Source organism: Podarcis liolepis, assembly GCF_965112155.1.
Source record: "Podarcis liolepis genome assembly, chromosome: 7".
NCBI lineage: Eukaryota > Metazoa > Chordata > Lepidosauria > Squamata > Lacertidae > Podarcis > Podarcis liolepis.
In genome coordinates, this window is record NC_139561.1 from 94,642,051 (window position 1) to 94,661,978 (window position 19,928).

Sequence of the window (19,928 nt, forward strand, 5' to 3'; positions counted from 1 at the left end):
CTCAAAAGTTTTTTGGGAGGGAAGCCAATGTTGCTGACCTTTTCAAGGGTAGCAAAATCCGCTCACCTGCAACAACGACACAGCGGAAATAACTGCTTTTGTTTCCTGACTCATCGGGAATATTTGACGCTATGGAATAGCAGAGCAACAGAGGGGGACAACTTTCATTCCATTGATTTTCACTGCCGACAATTGAGAGGGACCGGTATACCGCAGGTATACATTTGGCGCCCCCCCCCAGAATTCGGTGCCGGGGTGTCCCGCACCCCTTGCAACCCCCCGGTAAAGAAGGCCCTCGTGCCGCCCTCCCTATAGCTCAGGTGAACGCCTGTGTGCTCTGCTCAAGTAGACCTGTTTCCTATTACAAGCCCTGCAAATTGGAGAAGACGGCGATGTCGCCTCCTCCGGCCGATGCACAGAATTGCCCAGATCACCTGAAGCACATCCCCGCTTCTCTCCCTGCCTCCTGGACAGATACAAAAATGCCTTCGAGTTCACCCGCCGGAAGAGAATGGATTATTTTTATTTTTTTGCGATTTTCTGAATCCTAAAATGTGTTAATAGCTTAATTGAAACCCGCAACATAAAACGGAATTGAGCTGCGAGAGAGCGGAGAACTGCGAGATGCCGAACAGCAATCTAATTACTCGCTGGCAAACGAGGCAGGTGTGCTGCGGTGGATTGAATCACAGGAACTTAAAATGCAAATTAACTCCAAAACAAAACACAGCCCTGGGTGGGTGGGGGGTTTCATCTTGGTGCGGTGACCTTTTTTTTGGGGGGGGAGTGCTTTGCATTCGCGGCAGAGCTTTGCTGACGCAGGCACAGGCTCAAATCTCCCTTCACGGCAATTTCCCCTTAATTTGGGGAACAGGGAAGTTGCGCCTTATCATCAAACCTAATTCGGCAACAGTCCTTGAGGGAGTGAGTGCCAGAGGTAACATCTGCCACATGCCCAGGATGTGTGTGGGGAGAGTGAGGGGGTCCTTTAGCCCCATATCCTGACATTTCCGGTGGCCCCCAGAGACCCACAGAAGAGCCCAGCTTGGCCCCTGACCAAAGAGGCAGGGAGTTGCAGCACTTACTTTCAAGCAATCTCCAAGTTCACTGCCCGGCCGGCTCCAGCCTCCCGGACCGCCTGTCATCAGGAGCTCAGGCGCACAGGATGCCCTTGGAGTGACAGATCTGCCATTCGCCCGTCAGTCCAGCCCCCCTGGGGGGGCTCACAGGCTGCCATCCCTCCTGAAAGAAAAGAAGGGAAGAGGAGGCTGCGTCAGAAAGAACTTTGCCTGAGAGGACAAAGGCGCCCACTCATTTTTCTTATTGCATCTATAGCCCACTTTTTTATTCAAGGAGCTTCAGGCGGCATTTATCATCCTCCTCCTTCCCATTTAACCTCCACAACAACCCTGTTGAAGTGAGGGACATGAGGCAGGAGTTGATAATGGAGGTGAGCTGCGCACAGGTGAGCTGCAAGCAAGCTGCCGGCCAGCTCTGTGGAGGCTCCTTTTATTGACACAATATGCAAACCCAGGCAGATACATTTTGGACTGTGACCTTTACACATCTTCCAGTCCCGAGATCATGGGGTGGTACAAAGTTATTTTGGCACCTGTTTCCACCGCGTCATTTTCCCCTTGCACAGTGTATGACAAAGGAGACAAAGGTCTCAGAGACAAAGGTCACAGACAGGACACCGCAGACTACTGAGACCGCAAAAGGTTAGACAGAGGGCACAGTGTTCAGACAGCTGTGGCTTTATCTGTGAGGGGGAGTGTGCCCCACACCCCAAGGTCATGCGCGGGTGGGGAGTGTGCTCCGCACCCAGCGATCATCCCTACACCCTGTGAGGTAGGTTAGGCTGAGAGAGGCAGTGACTTGCCCCCCAGTGAGGTTCATGGCCAAGTTGGGGGAAATTTGAACCCTGTTCTCCCAGGTCCTGGACAGACACTCTAACCACCGCAGCACACTTTTCCCAACAGACACAACTCCTGGGGTGGGGAGGGCTGAGTTCTCATTGCTCAGCCTCCTTGAATGGTGCTGAAAGGCCCCCACTTTGCAAGAGGACCCTTTTCCCAGAAGAAGCATCTCCCAGGAGACCTCAAGTTCCTGTCTTCTGCCAATCCCAGGAAACCCCCCTTCCCCAAGGATCAGGGGGAGAGGGGCACGCCCTGCATCTCCCCACCCCACCCCCAGTGGCCCCCGTCTGCAAGGAGGTCTCCTCAAAGGGCACAATCCTGGCAGCAGCTTCATCTGAAAGCAGGTCCCAGAAAGGGCAGGGGCTCCTGCTCAGCCACCCTGGAGCCCCCAGTCCCCCCCAGGTCCACCTGCTTCTCATCTGTGGCAGCCCAGCTGCTCGCCCAGGTGAGTGCGCCATTGAAGGCCACGCCTGCCACCAGATCTTTCCTCTCCGCGGCTAATTTCTAGGGCCTCGGCTGGAGGCCAATTAAGAGCATCAACCTGACAAAGCAGACGGGGAACATCCAACCGCCATGGCAACCGCAGCTGCAGAGTCGCAATTCGGCAGTGTTGGCATCAGGCTGCAGCTCCTGGCGAAAGCAGGCGCGCTGCATGCAGAACGACCCTGGATCAGTAGGAGGCACTGGTGTGTGGGGGGAGCGCACTGCCCCTGGCGGCACGATCCTGGTGGGGTGCCATGGTGGCTGCCCCCGCGCGCTGGGCACCACGCCCCCCGGATGTCAATCAGCCAAATTGACAGACATAATAAGACAAAGACCAAAAAGTAAAGAAAGAATGGGAGTGCCTAAATGAATACCTTAAAAGTCAAGGTTCAAGGACAGAAATCTGGCTGAGTCTGGAATAACCTTGTGAAGTGAAAGGATAAGAAAGAGGGATTTATCTTTAGATGCTAGGATAGAGATGATAAGGAAAACAGGAAGACACAATGAGAGGTAAAGGAGGTGCTGTGGGATTGGTGGAAGTCAATGTTTGTTTTTCTTTTTAGTGCTTATATTATTAAGATATGGATTTGGTTTTATGAATGTTGGTTTTTGTGTTTTGTTATTTTTCAATATCTTTCGTGTTGTTGTGTGGAAAATGTTGAATGGTTTCTTTAAATGTAAAGGTTCATCATTGTTCCACTCCATGTGTATGTCTTTAAGGGGCCAGAGCAAGGGCCAGAGCAAACTAACGAGACCCAGCTTTACAGCTGTGAAACATAGCAGGTGCTGCTGAGTTGTATTTGATTAAGGTGTGTCAGCATCTGGGTAGAGTATATAAGGAGCAGCACCTAGCTCTCCCATTACCCTGGGGAATGGGTTGGTGGTTGGGTCATGTTTGTTTGTTAATATATTTAGTGTTAATGGAGTTTTTGTTTTTCTTATTAAAACCTTCTTTAAGTTATTTTTGAGTCCCTTCTTTTTAATGCATGGTCTCCCCAGCAAGCTCTCTGCAGCGCTACCATACTGCAAAAAGCCAACATCTTTGGTTATGGGCCCAGCTGCTGAGTGGATGACTGCATATTTTTGGACTCTGAGAAAGGTTTGAAAACTCCTTCTCCTGTTAGCGTAGTTTTTGTGGGTCTGGAAGAGTTCCAGAATGGTTGACCGGGTTCCTGAAGCTGAGAAGGCTCTGGTCTTCCCACAGCTAACAGATGAGAACTATAGTTTATGGTCTTTTCGGGTGGAGGCGCTTTTGACCTCTAGAGAAGTATGGACCTATGTAACTGATGACCCTCCTGACCCTGTAACTAATGCTTGGTCGAAAGGAGATGCAAAAGCCAGGGCGATAATTAATTTGGCAGTCAGCGACCAGCAAGTAGTCTATATAAGAAATAAGAAAACTGCCAAAGAAATGTGGGACAGTCTTGCAGCAGTGCATGTTAGAAAAGAGTCAGCGTCTGTATTGACGTTTTTCAAGCAGTTGTACCAGACGAAGTTGCAGCCTGGTGGAGATTTGGCAGCACACTTGAGACGTCTGGAGGCAATACGCGGCGAGTTAATTCGAAGGGACATGGAGATACCTGATATTCAGTATGTTTTTATCATCCTTTGTTCCCTTGATGAGGACTTTGATGGTATAGCTAGCCAGATATCTGCTGTTCCACCAGCACAATTAACTGTGGAAGGGGTAACGGCAAGATTAATGGGCGAGTTGGATAGAAGGGAGGCTTGTGCCATAAGCACTCCTGTTTCCAGAAAGAATGAGGAACGCCATATGCAAACCTGTGGTGATACAACTGCATTTAAAGCTGCAAAGCGTTGTTGGTTCTGCAATAAGCAAGGACATTTTGCAAGGGACTGCAGATCCAAAAGAAAGCAAAGTACTCCCAAGCCTGTTTCTGTTCGTCAATCACGGTCGTCAGCCCAGCAGCCGGCATCATATAGTAGGGACAGAAACGAGCCGCGAGCTTTTCACGCTCGGACTACAGATCGTAAAAGAATTAAAGGTGCCAAGTGGAAGTCTTTTGTTATCAACTCAGGTGCATCTCAGCACGTCTGCAATGATCGAAGCTTGTTTATTTCTTTCGAAGAGGAAATTGGTAATGTACATTTAGCCAATTCACAAGTCCTGCAGTCACTTGGCAGGGGTACTGTTAAACTTGACTCTTTAAACATTACAATAGCGAACTGCATTTACTGCCCGTCAGTGGACAATTTATTGTCAGTAAGGTGCTTTGCCCGTCAAGGCATAACTGTGCGTTTCTTAAAGTCTATGTGTGAGTTTTTCGAGGGGAACAAATGTCTATTGTATGCCCGGGAATCTGATGGTTTATATAGACTGTATTTTCGCACCTACTCACAATCGCATATAAATTGCAGAGCAGCACAGTCAAGCCAGGGGTTGAGGAATGTAAGACCACATTCTGGGTGTATCCACGTGGCGCACAGAATTCTGGGACACCTGAATTTTGCTGATGTAATTAAGACAAAGAATATTGTCAATGGCCTCAACTTAAAACCATGCAAATTCTTTATGCAATGTCTATCCTGTTGCAAGAATAAGATTAAGGTTGCATGCAAGGGCAGGTGCTCAGATAGAAAAGTAACTGAGGCATTTGAGCGTGTACATTGTGATTTAGTTGGGCCACTCCCACCATCATTAGGAGGTTCTAAGTACTGGCTTACTCTCATAGACCAGTATAGTAGATATTGTTGGACTTATGCAATAGCTGAGAAGTTCCAAGCATTTGAGAAGTACAAGGTTTTTTGCAACTGGGCCCATAACCCAAACCAATTAAGAACCTGTTTTCTGACCGGGGCGGGGAATTTGTTTCTGAGGATTTTGAGAAATTCCTGGAAGCGCAGGGGACTACTCATGAGTTATCTTGCCCCCGAAGTCCCTGGCAAAATGGGCTTGTTGAAGTTGTGCAGCGTGACTTGCAGGCAGGGGTTAAAACTTATCTGCACGATGCTAATCTGCCCAAAGACTTTTGGGCTGAAGCACTCCATGCTTTTTGTTATGTTAGAAATCGCAGTTATCATTCTGGTTTAGATGTCACCCCCTATGAGAAGTTGTTTAAAAAACGCCCTAATCTGAAATACCTACGTATTTGGGGTTCAGATGTAATTATGCATTATCCTGCTAAGCAGAAATTGGGTGAACGTAGTGTTCAGGGAAAATTAATGGGCTACCAGGAGGGGGCGTACAGAATTTACATACCAGCAACTGGCAAATTTCATATTACCAGAAGCATGATACAAACTGTAAATTGGAATGGGGTTGCTGTTTTCCAAGATACTGATGGTATAAATGATACTGAGGAAGAAGAGGAAGCAGCAGCAGCAGCAGCAGGAGAAAATGGTGATTCTGAATTAATGGGGAAAGACAAAAAGCCTGTTGAATCTGATAATTTGTTTGACTTAAAGTCACAGGCACCTGAGGGGAGGTTAGATTCTCTTGAGTTTTCTGACCGTGAGCTTAGCCTACAGGCACCTACCTCTTCAGTCTGACAATGATAATTTACAACCTGAAACTAGTAGTTCACTGAGTCCCATTAAGTCTGAGGAGTCTGACTCTCCTTCCGGACTGAGACGGTCAGATAGAAAGAGGCAGAAGCCACAACGTTTTGCAGATGAACATTTTAATACTGTGTATGCCAATAAGGTGGTTTCTGAGCCAAAAAGCTACAGTGATGTTCAGAATTTACCTATGCACCAAGCTGTAAATTGGTATAAAGCTATGAACTCTGAGATAGCTTCTTTAAAAGAGCATAACACTTGGTCTCTTGTACCACAAACCCCAGATATGAGACTTATTGATTCAAAATGGGTTTATAGAGTTAAAATGAATGACAAAAATGAAGTTGTAAGGTACAAGGCAAGACTAGTTGCTAGGGGCTTTCAACAAATTCCAGGCGAAGATTATGATTTGTGCTATTCACCAAGTGTAAAATATGAAACAGTTAAGCTTTTGTTAAAAGATGCATCACAATGTGGAAAAGCCCACTATGCAATGTTTCTCTGCTCTTAAGAGAGTGGTAATGTACCTTAAACATACCAAACATTATAGGTTGCAGTTTACAAGAAGCACTTCCAAAGGTTACACATGAAAAACATGTACAAAGTATGTTTTATGTTTTTGTTCCACAATGATGAACCGCAGGGGAAATGTTGAATGGTTTCTTTAAATGTAAAGGTTCATCATTGTTCCACTCCATGTGTATGTCTTTAAGGGGCCAGAGCAAGGGCCAGAGCAAACTAACGAGACCCAGCTTTACAGCTGTGAAACATAGCAGGTGCTGCTGAGTTGTATTTGATTAAGGTGTGTCAGCATCTGGGTAGAGTATATAAGGAGCAGCACCTAGCTCTCCCATTACCCTGGGGAATGGGTTGGTGGTTGGGTCATGTTTGTTTGTTAATATATTTAGTGTTAATGGAGTTTTTGTTTTTCTTATTAAAACCTTCTTTAAGTTATTTTTGAGTCCCTTCTTTTTAATGCATGGTCTCCCCAGCAAGCTCTCTGCAGCGCTACCATACTGCAAAAAGCCAACAGAAAATACTAATAAAATTTATATATTAAAAAACAAAACAAAATAGAGCCTTCCAAAGGGGGGGGCGAGGACCCTGTGGGTGGCGCACCAGGCCCCCAGGACGCACGCCAGCCACGCCCCCGCCGGAGCTTGAAGCTCCGCCACTGGTAGGAGGGCCTGTAATGCCCTCCGCCTGGAGCCCTGGAGGGCCATAGCTCAGTGGCGGCCTTGCAAGCAGAAGCTCCAGGTGCAAATCCTGCTGGCCTCTCCAGGTACGGCTGGGAGCCTGAAACCCTGCGGGGCCACCGTAGTCAGCACTGGGCTGGATACTTCTTCATGCAGTGCAGTCAAACTCGCTCTGCCCATTTAAAAAAACCCTCTTTTAAATCCCTCCAGGTTGGTGGCCATTCCTGCCCCATGTAGGCTCAGCTGGCTGGGCCAAGGCTTTGGCTCTCTTTAAGGCAGCTCCCCACATGCCTAGATGCAGCAGAGGTTGTGGGGCGTGTTATGGACCGGGGGATGGGGGACGGTACCCAGCCCAGGCATCAGAAGCGCTGGCCTCTTGAGTTTGGATGCTGCACTGTAAGGACTCGACAACAGCCACTTGACAAAGGCTCCCAGCGTTACATGCACAGAGATACCACTGATTTCTATACATCTTCCTCCATTCAACAGCCTATACTGGGCTCCCAGTGCCACCGTAAGACAAGGAAACCCCATTTCCTGAAACATAGAAATTCACCAAAAATAGATGGTTTTATTTCGTTCCAAAAGGTAATAAAATTGTGGTCCCAGGATGTAAGGGGAGGGGGCCTGACTCATGGCCTGAATGGAACAGGGACTCCATAATCCTCAAGATGTTTCCTCAGGTCCTCAGCATCCCGCCCCCTCCCCCACTGCCAAACCAGGTGTTAATAGCTCAGACAAAGGAACCAGACTAGGGGTTGTCAGAGGGAAATGAGACCCAGGAAGAGAAAAAGAAGGTGCAAAGGTAAATGGAAAGGTACCCCTGACCATTAGGTCCAGTCACAGATGACTCTGGGGTTGTGGCACTCATTTCGCTCTATCGGCTGAGGAAGCCGGTGTTTGTCCGTAGACAGTTTTTCCGGGTCATGTGGCCAGCATGACTAAACTGCTTCTGGCAAACCAGAGCAGCACACAGAAATGCTGTTTACCTTCCCGCTGGAGCGGTACCTATTTATCTACTTGCAGTTCCTGCTTTTGAACTGCTAGGTTGGCAGGAGCAGGGACCGAGCAACGGGAGCTCATGCCGGCGTGGGGATTCGAACCTCCGACCTTCTGATCGGCAAGCCCTAGGCTCAGTGGTTTAGACCACAGTGCCACCCGCATCCCTTACAAAGGGATGTGCAAATAGTTTGTTGACTTGTGTGAAGTGGGTACTTGAACTGTCCGGTTCTCACATTTCTGCCTGACACCACACCTTTTCTGTGACATACCTATGATGTTTTCATGATGCTGTGCGAAACGTACCACGGGAAATCGTGGGAACTCTTAAGAAGCCATGTGCCCTCTGTTCTGGGCTGCTTCTTCTTTGTTTTGGCTGGGGAAATAGAACCTTATTGCAGCAATAAATGTTCCGGCTTCCTAGCTGCCCTTGTGCTTCAGTTGGCCTGGCTGTGGTCTCTTCCCTGAACCTGACCAGATTCAGAACCTGCAGGCTAGCCCTGGCGAAGTTGGGAAACGGCTTCAGTACCACGCCCCAAGTTTTGTCCTGATCCGTGGGGCGGAGACAATGCTTCTTCATGCTCCTTTTTGCCCGGGTTCCTGAGCAAAGGCTGGCGGGCGGGAGATGGTGGAGCCAGCTGGCGCTGAAAGGGACTCGGCGTGATTTTATGTTGGCTCAGGGGACCAATGCAAACATGCAGCTAAAATTATCTGGGCACCGTGGAGGGAATGGTGGAATTACAGGAATAATCTACTGCTGCCCTTCACACACTGCGTGGCCTGAGCATTTTGAGCACAGCTTTTTATCAGCAAACGCCTACAGAGATGAGTTTTCTACCCTATCAATGACTTCCCTCGGTGAGGATGCTCTGCAGTCGAAACACGCAAGACGTTGAGGACTCTTGAGACAGCTTATTTTCACAAACCCCAGCCCTGCTCGGATCCTATTTCGCTCTGTCCTTGGTTGTGATGGGACGCTTGAATGGGGCAGACAGAGTGGGGGGTGGGGGGGGAGTAATCAGATTTCAGACAAATTGCCAACAAGGAAAACTTTCCCCAATAGTTGTATTTCCACAGTAGAAAAGGCTTAACCTGCTGGATTTCTGCATGTCGCATGTTAAAGATACAAGAACACCTGATTTTATCTACCTCTGTGGACCCCCCCCCCAAAGGTTTGGCCCAGTTCACCCTCCTGGCTTTGTGGAAGAGCCCTTCCAGTCCCATGTGGGGATGTGGCAGTGACTTCCAGGCTCCAGGCTGTTCCCTGGAAAGGCCAGTGGCCAGCTCTTTCCCTGGGTCTGTGCTGGCCCAGGCCTTGCCCCACCTGGCCTGGGGGGGGGGGCGCTGACGGACTCCAGCTACAAAAGCTGAGGCTGCTGAACAGAGTCTTGGGCTGGGGGGTGGTTTAGGGGGCTTTGCTGCTGTTATTGGTGTCCATTTTTTGCATCTTTTTTAAAAAGAGATCATGATTCACGTGGCAATTGTTCAATTCAATTGCACTTTTTGATGTGTCTCATTTATTGCTTAGGACCTGTGCTTTTTTTCTTTAAAAAATGTTTAGGGATACTCTCATTTTGATTCAAGACAATCACCATTTTATAGTTCAAATCGAGAAAAATGAATATGGACAAAAGTACAAAGATTCACAAAAAGTTTGTCGTCGTCATTCCCCCACCTCCCTGGGAAAAAAGCACTGTGATTATGTATTTTTTTATGTTGTAAGCCATCTTGTTCAGGGTTTGAATTAAGGAAAGGAAATAAAGGGACAGGGAATATGGATGTATCTCAGTCTCTTCTTTTCCAGACTAAACACCACCAATTCCCTCAACCGTTCCTCATAAGGCTTGGTTTCCAGACCCTTGATCATCTTTGTCAGCCTCCTCTGCACAAATTCCAGCTTGTCAACATCCTTTCTATATTATGGCACCCAGAACTGGACACAGGACTCCAGGTGGCTCTGACCAAAGCAGAATAGAGCGTTGTGGTTGTGCTGCGTCAGGCAGATGGTCAAGACCAGCTGGCTTTCTGCAAAACCGGCTTGCAGAAGGATCTTTTGCTGGGTCAGCTCTGATGTTCCGGTGTCTGTTCTGCAAGCCCACTTTTTTGCTAAATGTTGCAGAGAGCCCCACTTCCCACCCTTTTGCACATCAGGGAACCTGCCAGGCTTTCATTGTGGTTTCATGCATTTAGCACTCTTGCTTTTTAACTGAATTGCTTTTCACCTGCTCTTGGCTTTATTATGAGATATGGCCTTTTGGCAATCTTGTAAGCCCCTTTGGGTTTATGTGCAGTGGAATTCCCCCAACCCATGCTTCGCTTTTCCACAGGTGGCAGAAAGGGACAGCCCCCCCCCCTGCAGCCCACCCACTCGGGGGCTGGCCTTCTGGGTTTCCCAACCCCAGCCACATATACCTGGAGGCTAGGACCTCCCCTTCGCCGCCCATCTGCTCAGGAAGGGAGCCCAGGATGGGCAAAGCAAAGCTGCCCCTTCTTCCCTCGTCTGCCTTGCCTGCGTCTGAACTGGAAGCCGCTGCACCAAGTGAGCTCAGCAGGAGCAAGGAGGAGAGAGAAGAAGCAGGATTTGGCTTTCAAGGGCTGCGCGGAGCCTGACAAACTCGGCTCGCTGTTTCCCCCATCGCTGCCTTTTATGTCGCTGAAGTGCAACACGGCGCTCCTAATCCCTAGACAATGCTGAGCTCTGAAAGCCACACCAAACAACAACCGCACAAGCGGGGGGGGGGGGGACTCCCAGGATAGGAACAGAAAGCCAGAGGCTCTTGTGACAGCTGTACACAAAGGCCTTGATGGCACTCCTGCCAGGACGCTGCCGAAATGACAGAGGGCTTTGAAGCGCCCACAAATAATGCAGCAGCAGCAGCAGCGATTTGCATGCTCAAACAAGGGGCTTTGCGCAGCGGGGGCTCTGCCCAGACCCAGAGCAGCAGAAGCGAGGCAAGGAGGTGGGGGGGGGCTGCTCTTGCGCAAGAGCTCTGGCAGCCTCAGTTCTGCTTGCGGGTTCCCCGAAAGAGGCATGTGGTGGGCCGCTGTGAGAACAGGCTGCTGGGCAAGAAGGGCCACGGGTCGGATCCAGCTGCCTCGTCTTAGTGTTACAGAAATGACACCGGGGGGGGGGGCACATCTTTAAAGTTGTTACAATGTTACAAATATTTTGCCTGAATGTATCCTTTCGACTTGACAGCTCAGGGAAGATACCAAGCTTTATAAATTTGTAGAAAATCCACACTTTAACCAACTCTCCTCATTCCAACACCATTTTGGTCCTTAAAGAAAGGTGAATTTGGGCTCCACCTCCGTCCATGAAGCAAGAAGCGGGAAGTCACTGTAGGCAGCAGGAACAGGGCATCCCGCCATTATTCCCCAAGCGTGAGAGCACAGACAGGGCCCCCCACCCAGGGAGTGACTAGGGGGCAACACTAGACAGTTGAGCAAGTCAGGTGTTCTGAAAGCCCATCTCCAGACTAGTCCTGAGGGCAAGGAGATGTCAAGAGTTGCATTGCTCTTTCTGTGATGGGGACTTAAGAGGTGTTGGGAAAGGGGTCTGATAAAGGGACCTAATGTTGAACTGGTAACCCTTGTATAAAGGTAAAGGTAAAGGACCTCTGACTGCTAGGTTGGCAGGAGCAGGGACCGAGCAACGGGAGCTCACCCCGTCGTGGGGATTTGAACCGCCGACCTTCTGATCGACAAGCCCAAGAGGCTCAGTGGTTTAGACCACAGCGCCACCCGCGTCCCTAACCCTTGTGTACCCCTCCCCACTTGTCACATGCCAGTGATGTAGCGATGATGTACAGTATCAGTGATGCCCCTCAAAGTGTATTCTGGGGGAAAGAGGAAAGTTTTAAAAGAGGAGGTCAACCCTTGCTCGGGGTTCTTACTCCTGGGGAGACCTGTTGCACAACAATAAAAATCATGGTCTACTGACCGGTGTTTCGCTCCGAATTGCTTGGCTGAAACTTCCTTCTTTTACTGACTGCGTGGGCCCACGGGAGACTTGCACCCCAACGAGCTGGGCTGTTGAGTAGGTTCTCCCCCCTGGAATTTCCCCCCTTAACATTAGGTTCAGCAGCAGCAGCAGAGACCTGGCAAAGGAACCTCTATACAGTCAAACCTCGGTTCTCGAATGGCTCCATTGCTGAACGTTTCAGCTCCCAAACGCCGCAAACCTGGAAGTAAGTGTTCCGGTTACCGAACGTTTTTTGGAACTTAAACAGATTCCAAGGCGTGTTTCTCTCTCCTCCCCTCCACTGAAATTGCTAACAGCCCTTTGATTTTTGAACGTTTCGGAAGTTGGTCTTCCGGAATGGATTACGTTTGAAAACCAAAGTTCCACTGTATCAGGAAGATACAATCTCATTTAATGGTTGAACTGGGAATCAAAGATTTTTGTGGCAACAGCATGGGGGCTGCTCTGAATCACACCAGGTGGGTGCAGAGCCCAGGAGACCCCAGAAGGAAGCCCCTGGTACAGTGGTACCTTGGTTGTCAAACGGCTTGGCTCCTGAACACTGCAAACCTGGAAGTGAGTGTTCCAGTTTGTGAATGTTTTTCCGTAAGCCAGACTTCCAACGCAGCTTCCGAATGAGAGCAGGAATCTCCTGCAGCCTTGGTCCAAAGTGTATGTGGCGGCAGCAGCAGGTGATGTCTCTCTCTGAGGCCAGATCTGCTACCGCCATAGAAGGCAGCCCCCTTACCTTGCCCTGTGGGGGGGTAGCCCTGGCCCTGCCAGCAGCTTAATACCAGCCTGTGCTATTGTCAATCATTTTGTGTCCTAGAAAGGCCATGGGAGGCATTTGGTCCAGCCAGTTCCGGCTTTGTGCAACCGTAGGATAAAGTTAAAAGAAGAAGAAGAGTTTGGATCTGATATCCCGCTTTATCACTACCCAAAGGAGTCTCAAAGCGGCTCACAATCTCCTTTCCCTTCCTCCCCCACAACAAACACTCTGTGAGGTGAGTGGGGCTGAGAGACTTCAGAGAAGTGTGACTGGCCCAAGGTCACCCAGCAGCTGCAGGTGGAGGAGCGGGGAAGCAAACCTGGTTCCCCAGATTACGAGACTACCGCTCTTAACCACTACACCACACTGGCTGCCACACAGCCAGCCAGCCAGATCGTGACTACAACCTTCCCTCTAAGCCCCAGAGACTTGCAAGGGAGACCCTGGCAGAATGAAGGTCTAATTAACAAGCTTCCCACCTTTCATGTTGCTCTTAATGAGCAGGTATTTTGCATCAGAGGCAAAGAGACCCTGACAAGCCCCTGCTGCGCTCGGCAGAAGGACGCCGCTGGCACCTCCTTGCCCTCGCTGACTGGCACTGTCTGGCTTTGCGGACCTCCAACCTGGCAGAGTCTGGTTCCAGCTGCTCTGGCACATGTCAAGGGCATGGAGGCCATCAGGTCTGCTTCACGAGTTGGGATGAGCTGGGAGGGAGGGAGGGAGGGAGGGAGGGAGGGAGCAGCAGCAGCAGCAACAGCAACATCATCTTTGCCAGCCTGTGGCTGCAACCCCACGACTTCTTTGCGTCTGTCAGCGTCTCCCCCCTACCGCCCACCACAGAACCTAGAAAGCAGCTAGCAAATATTCCCGCAAATATTTGCTCACCTGCTCGGTGGGAGGCAACAGCCACTCAGCGCCACGGCTTGTTTGCAAGTCTCCTTGATCTCTGTGTCAGATCAGGAGTCCCAGGAAGTCTGGCTCAGGCTCCAGAGCGGCACTACCAGCGGATGAGAAGAAAAGGAAGAGAATTGGGGTCTGAATCTGCAACTGGGGGTCAGAAGTGTGGCCAAGTCCCAGGCCCAGCCCAGCTCCCTGGGACAACCACTAAGTCTTGAGATCTTGGAGGGGCTGAGCCCAGCAGGGAGACCGGCTGCCAAGTCGGGGGTGGTTCCACCCCTGGAGTTGAAGGGATTCTTGGGGGGAGGGGGACTAAGAAGCAAGGGGGTGTCACGGGGGGTGCCGGAGGGGTCCACCAGACCTTAGAAAGCTGCTATCCTTGGATCAAGTGCTTCAGTTCTGTTGAATTAAACTAAATACTTCTGACTGGATCTGAATAAATGTGCAATTAATTGGCACTGCTTTGGTGTTATTGTCTTCCTTGGGGGGGGGGTCATGCAAACTGCTGTTCTAGATAATGCTTTTTGAAGGGTTGGGGGGGCACTCGTGAGTGAAGGAGGTGGGGACCCCCAAAATAGTTTGGGAACTGCTGGTTTAAAGGGAAGGAGGGGTGCGGGGGAGGTGCTGCTTTCTCAAAGGAGATTACAGTATTTTTCCGTGTATAAGAGGAGGGGTTTTTTAATTTAAAAATAAGGTAAAAAAAATTGGGGTCGTCTTATACACGGGTAATGCAGAGGGGGGGACGGGCAATTGTTGGCATCTGCAAGTAGAAGATCCTGTATTTTTCCCCTATAGGATGCACTTTTTCCCCTCCAAAAATGAAGGGGAAATGTGTGTGCGTCCTATGGGGCGATTGCAGGCTTTCGCTGAAACCTGGAGAGTGAGAGGGGTCGGTGTGCACTGACCCCTCTCGCTCTCCAGGCCTCAGGAAGCTATCCGCAAGCCTTCGGAGTGCGGCGGGGGTTCCCGCTGGGCTCCCAAGGCTTGCGGATAGCAGCCTGCAAACCCAACCTGGTTTGGAGGCTGGCAGTGGGGAAAGCAGCGCTTCTCCCCACCACCAGCCCCACAAGCTTGGGGGACAGCGGGGAGGCGGAGCACCGCCTTCCCGCTGTTCCCCAACCTGGTCTTTGGGGCTGGCGGTGGGGGAAAGGAACCCAAAGCCTCCAGAGCCCAGCAGGAACTCCCGCTGCGCCCCGGAGGCTTCGGGTGAACACACTTTGAATGCACAGAACGCACCTTGTTTTAGAGGGGGAGAACAAGAAAAAAAAATCCTGTTCTCCCCCTCCTGTAGTTTGGTGCGTCCTATGGTCTGGTGTGTCCAATGGAGCGAAAAATACGGTATACAGTGGTGATCTGGCAGACGACTGGGGTCTTCTGCGAGGCGTGTGATAGGCAGCTGCGGTCAGGTGGGTGAGCGATTTTCAGCATTGCCCCCCCCCAAGCTCAACTCTGGGCATTCCGCGCCCAAAAAAGTTCAACAACCCTGGGCAATTCCCTCCCTCCAAAAAGCTTAACAACTCTGGGCAATTCCCCCCCCCCCCAATTTTCTTAATTTGGAGTCCAAAAAATAGGGGGCATGTTATACACGGAAAAACACATTATGCAGCACCAAATCTTTCTCTCGATTTCCCCTCTGCCTCTCTGTGCCAAAGGCCCCGGGTCTCCCTTTCGCTCAGCCCTCACTGGAAACATCGGTGCTGATCTCCCATCGAGGGAAGAAACAAAAGGTCACCCTGAGCACGGCAGAGTAAAAATAGATGAAGGGGCAGCCATACAACCCTGGAGAGGATGCAGGGAAGGGGCTGTGTCGCTGGGCAGCGCCAGTAAATCGAGGCGAGGGCAGCAGCCCTAATAGCAACACCCACATTTTTCTCTGCCGGTGCCTTGAAATAAAAGTCAGGAGGGGTGGAGGAGGAGGAGGAGGAGTTCGGATTTGATATCCCGCCTTTCACTCCCTTTAAGGAGTCTCAAAGCGGCTAACATTCTCCTTTCCCTTCCTCCCCCACAACAAACACTCTGTGAGGTGAGTGGGGCTGAGAGACTTCAGAGAAGTGTGACTGGCCCAAGGTCACCCAGCAGCTGCATGTGGAGGAGCGGAGACGCGAACCCGGTCTTCCAGATTACGAGACTACCGCTCTTAACCACTACACCACACTAGGTCTCTGGGGTGCCAACTTGGATAAAATATTGGGGAACCCAGGAATGCCCCGCCCTGCATGATGGATCACATGACGCAGTGCACACACACAGCATCTGAATGGCAACGCCCATCAACTTTAGGGGGAGGGCCCCTCAAATATTTTATTGGGGGGTGAAGGGACCTTGGCCCCCTTAGGAGTTGGCTCCTATGGAAGTCAGCATGAAATAAGGGCCCCAGAAGAGGGTGCTGGATCAGGCCAGCAGCCCATCTAGTCCAGCATCCTAAGAACCCAGGAATCTGGATAGACTGCCACTGGACCTGGAGGTTCTATAAGAGCATATGGAGAGCCCTCAAGCTAAGGGCCCATTGGGTCCACTGTCCTGTTCTGACAGAGGCCAATCAAAGGCCCATGGTGGAAAACCCACAAGCAGGATTTGGGCACAATAGCACTTTCTCCCAGAAATGGGTCAGCCTCAGAGTCAGGCCTTTGCTCAGCTCACAAAGCCACAATGCGAGGCCCCTGCAGAGGAGCCATCTGATCAGAGGCTGCCGCAGCTGTAAGGAGGCAAAAGCAGCCCCAGGGGATTCGACTGAGCAAATCCTGCCTTGTGCCACCATCTGAGAAGAAGGCAGATGGGAAGATGATGGGAAAGGCGGAGAGAGAGAGAGAGGGAGAGGGAGAGGGAGAGGGAGGGAGAGGGAGAGGGAGAGGGAGAGGGAGAGAGAGAGAGAGAGAGAGAGAGAGAGAGAGAGAGAGAGAGAGAGAGAGATGGGTGTCAGGGAAGGTTGGGAAGCAAGAGCCATTCCATAGAGAAACAGACTCCCCACAAAAGTGATGGACTTTCCTTCCCTGCATAATACAGGGTTTCCCTGTGTGTCGATGCAAAATGCTGTGTCCTGTATTTGTGGGATGTGGAACACAAGAGCAGTCAAGGACAACATTCCTAGAGTGAACATGTTTACACATGGGGAGGAATGTTTGTCCAGCCAGCAGGAAAACTTCCTGTTTCCTTCTGGGCTGGGACAGACTTCCTCTGCATGTGACTAGAGGTGGGTGTGGCCTCACCTGTGCAGGTAACGACAAAAGCACAGGGCAGGGCAGCCATCTCTCTCTTCTCTCTCTCTCTGATTACATACATTGAAGAAGCAACATCTGCTTAATCAAAGAGAGGATGAAGGGCCTTATGAGATAGTTTCCAGGTGTATGTTACTTTTCTAAGCTAAGTCTGCCTTCTGGGATCCTATTGTGAAGAGAAAGTGAGTAAACTCTTTTTATACTTTTATAGAAGACTGTGTCGTGTCTTATCTTTTATGAGGAAATAAGGGGAAAATATCAGAACAGTTACTCAAGAGGCTTTAGCGAGCCTGAGCAAACGCATCCGCTGCAAGTTTAAAAAGGGGAATGGTACTCTGCTAAATTGTGAACTTGTTAACACAAGTTGGAAAGGCTAGTTATCTCCCGCTTGGACTACTGCAATGCGCTCTACGTGAGGCTACCTTTGAAGATGACCTGGAAACTACAACTAATCCAGAATGAGGCAGCTAGACTGGTGACTGGGAATGGCCAGCCGCTGAGACCACATAACACTGGTCTTGAAAGACCTACATTGGCTCCCAGTAAGTTTCCGAGCACAATTCAAAGTGTTGGTGCTGACCTTGAAAGCCCTAAACGGCCTCAGTCCTGTATATCTGAAGGAGCGTCTCCACCCCCATCATTCTGCCCAGACACTGAGGTCCAGCTCTGAGGGCCTTCTGGCAGTTCCCTCACTGCGAGAAGCCAAGTTACAGGGAACCAGGCAGAGGGCCTTCTTGGTAGTGGCGCCTGCCCTGTGGAACACCCTCCCACCAGATGCCAAAGAGATAAACAACTACCTGACATTCAGAAGACATCTTAAGGTAGCCCTGTTCAGGGAAGTTTTTAATGTGTGATATTTTAGTGTATTTTTGGTCTTTGTGGAAGCCGCCCAGAGTGGCTGGGGAAACCAGCGGGGTACAAATAAATTATTATTATTATTATTATTATTATTATTATTATTATTATTATTATTATTTGTATTATTGTTATACTATAATGAAACAATTTATCCTCTCCTGCATCCCTAAACATTCCCACAGTACTGATACAGTTTTGTCCTGTATTTCAGGACAAAGTGCTGTGTCCTGGTATTGTAAGGGTGTGTGCAAGGTCATGCATTTAATCTCTGGGTATCCAAGCAGAGACAAATTTATGAACTTGTGTGTGTGACAAATTCCAGCAAGGCCATCCTGTTTGGCTGCCACAGATTGTAATGGATTCCTCTGAAGTCACTTTAGCACCGTGTGTGTGTGTGAACCTGCTCCCCAGCCACTCCGCCTCGTCCTGTATTTGACCAGAACAAAGGTGGCCCCCCTATCTACCAGGCATTCTTTAGCTGTGATTCCTGCACTGCGGGGGGTTGGGCTGGATGACCATCAGGGGTCCCTTCTCTGATCCCAGGTCACTGCCACAGCCTTTGATGCGAAAGGCAAAGGAGACGGGGGCTCGGCTTCTGCAGCCAGGATGACTCACACCCCCTGATGCCTTTTGCGTTAACTTTTAAACGCCTGCTGAAAACCTTTCAATTCCCCCAGGCCTGTGCAGGCAATTAAGAATACATCTTTCCAGAGTGGTTAATCGGTGCCTGTTTTTAACTTTTTAAGAACAGCATGATTTTATGTATTTTTTATTGTAAACCGCTTGGATATTTTTAATAAGGTATTTTTTATTAATAAGTAAAATGCAGGCAGGGAAGGCACCGACCCCTTTATGCATTCATCGAAATGTGCAGGGGGGGACAGGCATGCAGACCCCCACCATGACGTGAGTTCAGATGACTGGGCTTGGAAGGCTGCCCCCCACCCCACCCCACCCCACCCCACCCCACCCCACCAGAAACCCAGGAGGCTTCTGAGCGTGCCCAGCCAAAGGCCCTCCATTCACACAGACACATGCAGGCTTCTCTTACACAATTTATGGTGTGGCATGTTATTTTGCCCATGGCTCACTCTTCAAACGCAGTGCTACCTTGGTTCTCAAACACCTTGGTTTTCAAACTCCAAAAACCCAGAAGTAAATGTTCCAGTTTTCAAATGTTTTTCGGAAGCCAAACGTCCGATGCAGCTGTTGGCCATTGTTTCTGGGGTGCCTGCACCATCAGAAGCTGCACCTTGGTTTCTGAACCTTTCAGAAGTCAAATGGACTTTCAGAGCAGATTCAGTTTGGCGCTTTTGTTTTTGCTATTTATTTTGCATTTTTTGTTTCTGTGGCTTTTTCGGTTCATTTGTTTTCGTGACTGTGTGGAACCCAGTTCAGCTACTGATTGGATTGTGAGACTGCAGAAATGGATAAAAGCCCCCCATCCAAACAAGGACTATCATCAATGCAGGTTAGAAAAAAAAATATTTTTAATTTTTACCATCTACAATACCGTCTTATTCATTTTACAGTACAGTACATTGATTATTGCTTTCATTTTATGGATCAGTGGTCTCGTTAGATGGTAAAACTCATGTTAAATTGCTGTTTTAGGGGTTGTTTTTAAAGGTCTGGGACGGATTAATCCATTTTGCATTACTTTCTATGGGAAAGCGCCTCTTGGTCTTGGAACACTTTGGTTTTGGAACAGACATCGAGAACGGATTAAGTTTGAGAACCAAGGTACCACTGTAGAAATGCAGATTTAAATGGCCAGATGCAGCCAGAGTTAAGCATGTTTTAGCGCCACCAGCATCACTGAAGAGGATAAGCAGGTGCTTAAATGCATCCCATTGAAATCAATGGAACCTATGGATGCTTATCCTGGGCTGGATGTGCTCAAAGCCCTCGATAAAAGGTCAGGGTTCAACTTTTAAGAGATTCTGGGGGTCAAATATGCAAATTTGCATTGTACTTAGACACCATTTCAGATTATGGTTCAAGCATGCTTAATATGACTGGGGCTGGATCTGCACTGATCTAAAAAAAGGGGCTAAGAAAAGAAAGTTATATGCAGAGGTACCTCGGTTTAAGAACAGCCCTGTTTAT

The 19,928-nt window shown here is 49.5% G+C and overlaps 1 protein-coding gene and 1 long non-coding RNA gene across 2 annotated transcripts in view; one reads left to right on the top strand and one right to left on the bottom strand.

Annotated features, from left to right (window-relative positions):
- LOC310712948 overlaps positions 1-19,928 on the top strand; it is a 246,776-nt gene that overhangs the window by 57,973 nt on the left and 168,875 nt on the right. The window lies entirely within an intron of this gene.
- Positions 1-19,928, bottom strand: part of LOC310712817 (leucine-rich repeat and fibronectin type III domain-containing protein 1-like protein) — a 67,008-nt gene that overhangs the window by 24,396 nt on the left and 22,684 nt on the right. Inside the window, exon 2 of the mRNA XM_083516200.1 lies at positions 1,086-1,242. The gene's annotated coding sequence lies outside the window, so the exon portion shown is untranslated. The remainder of the gene's footprint in view (positions 1-1,085; positions 1,243-19,928) is intronic.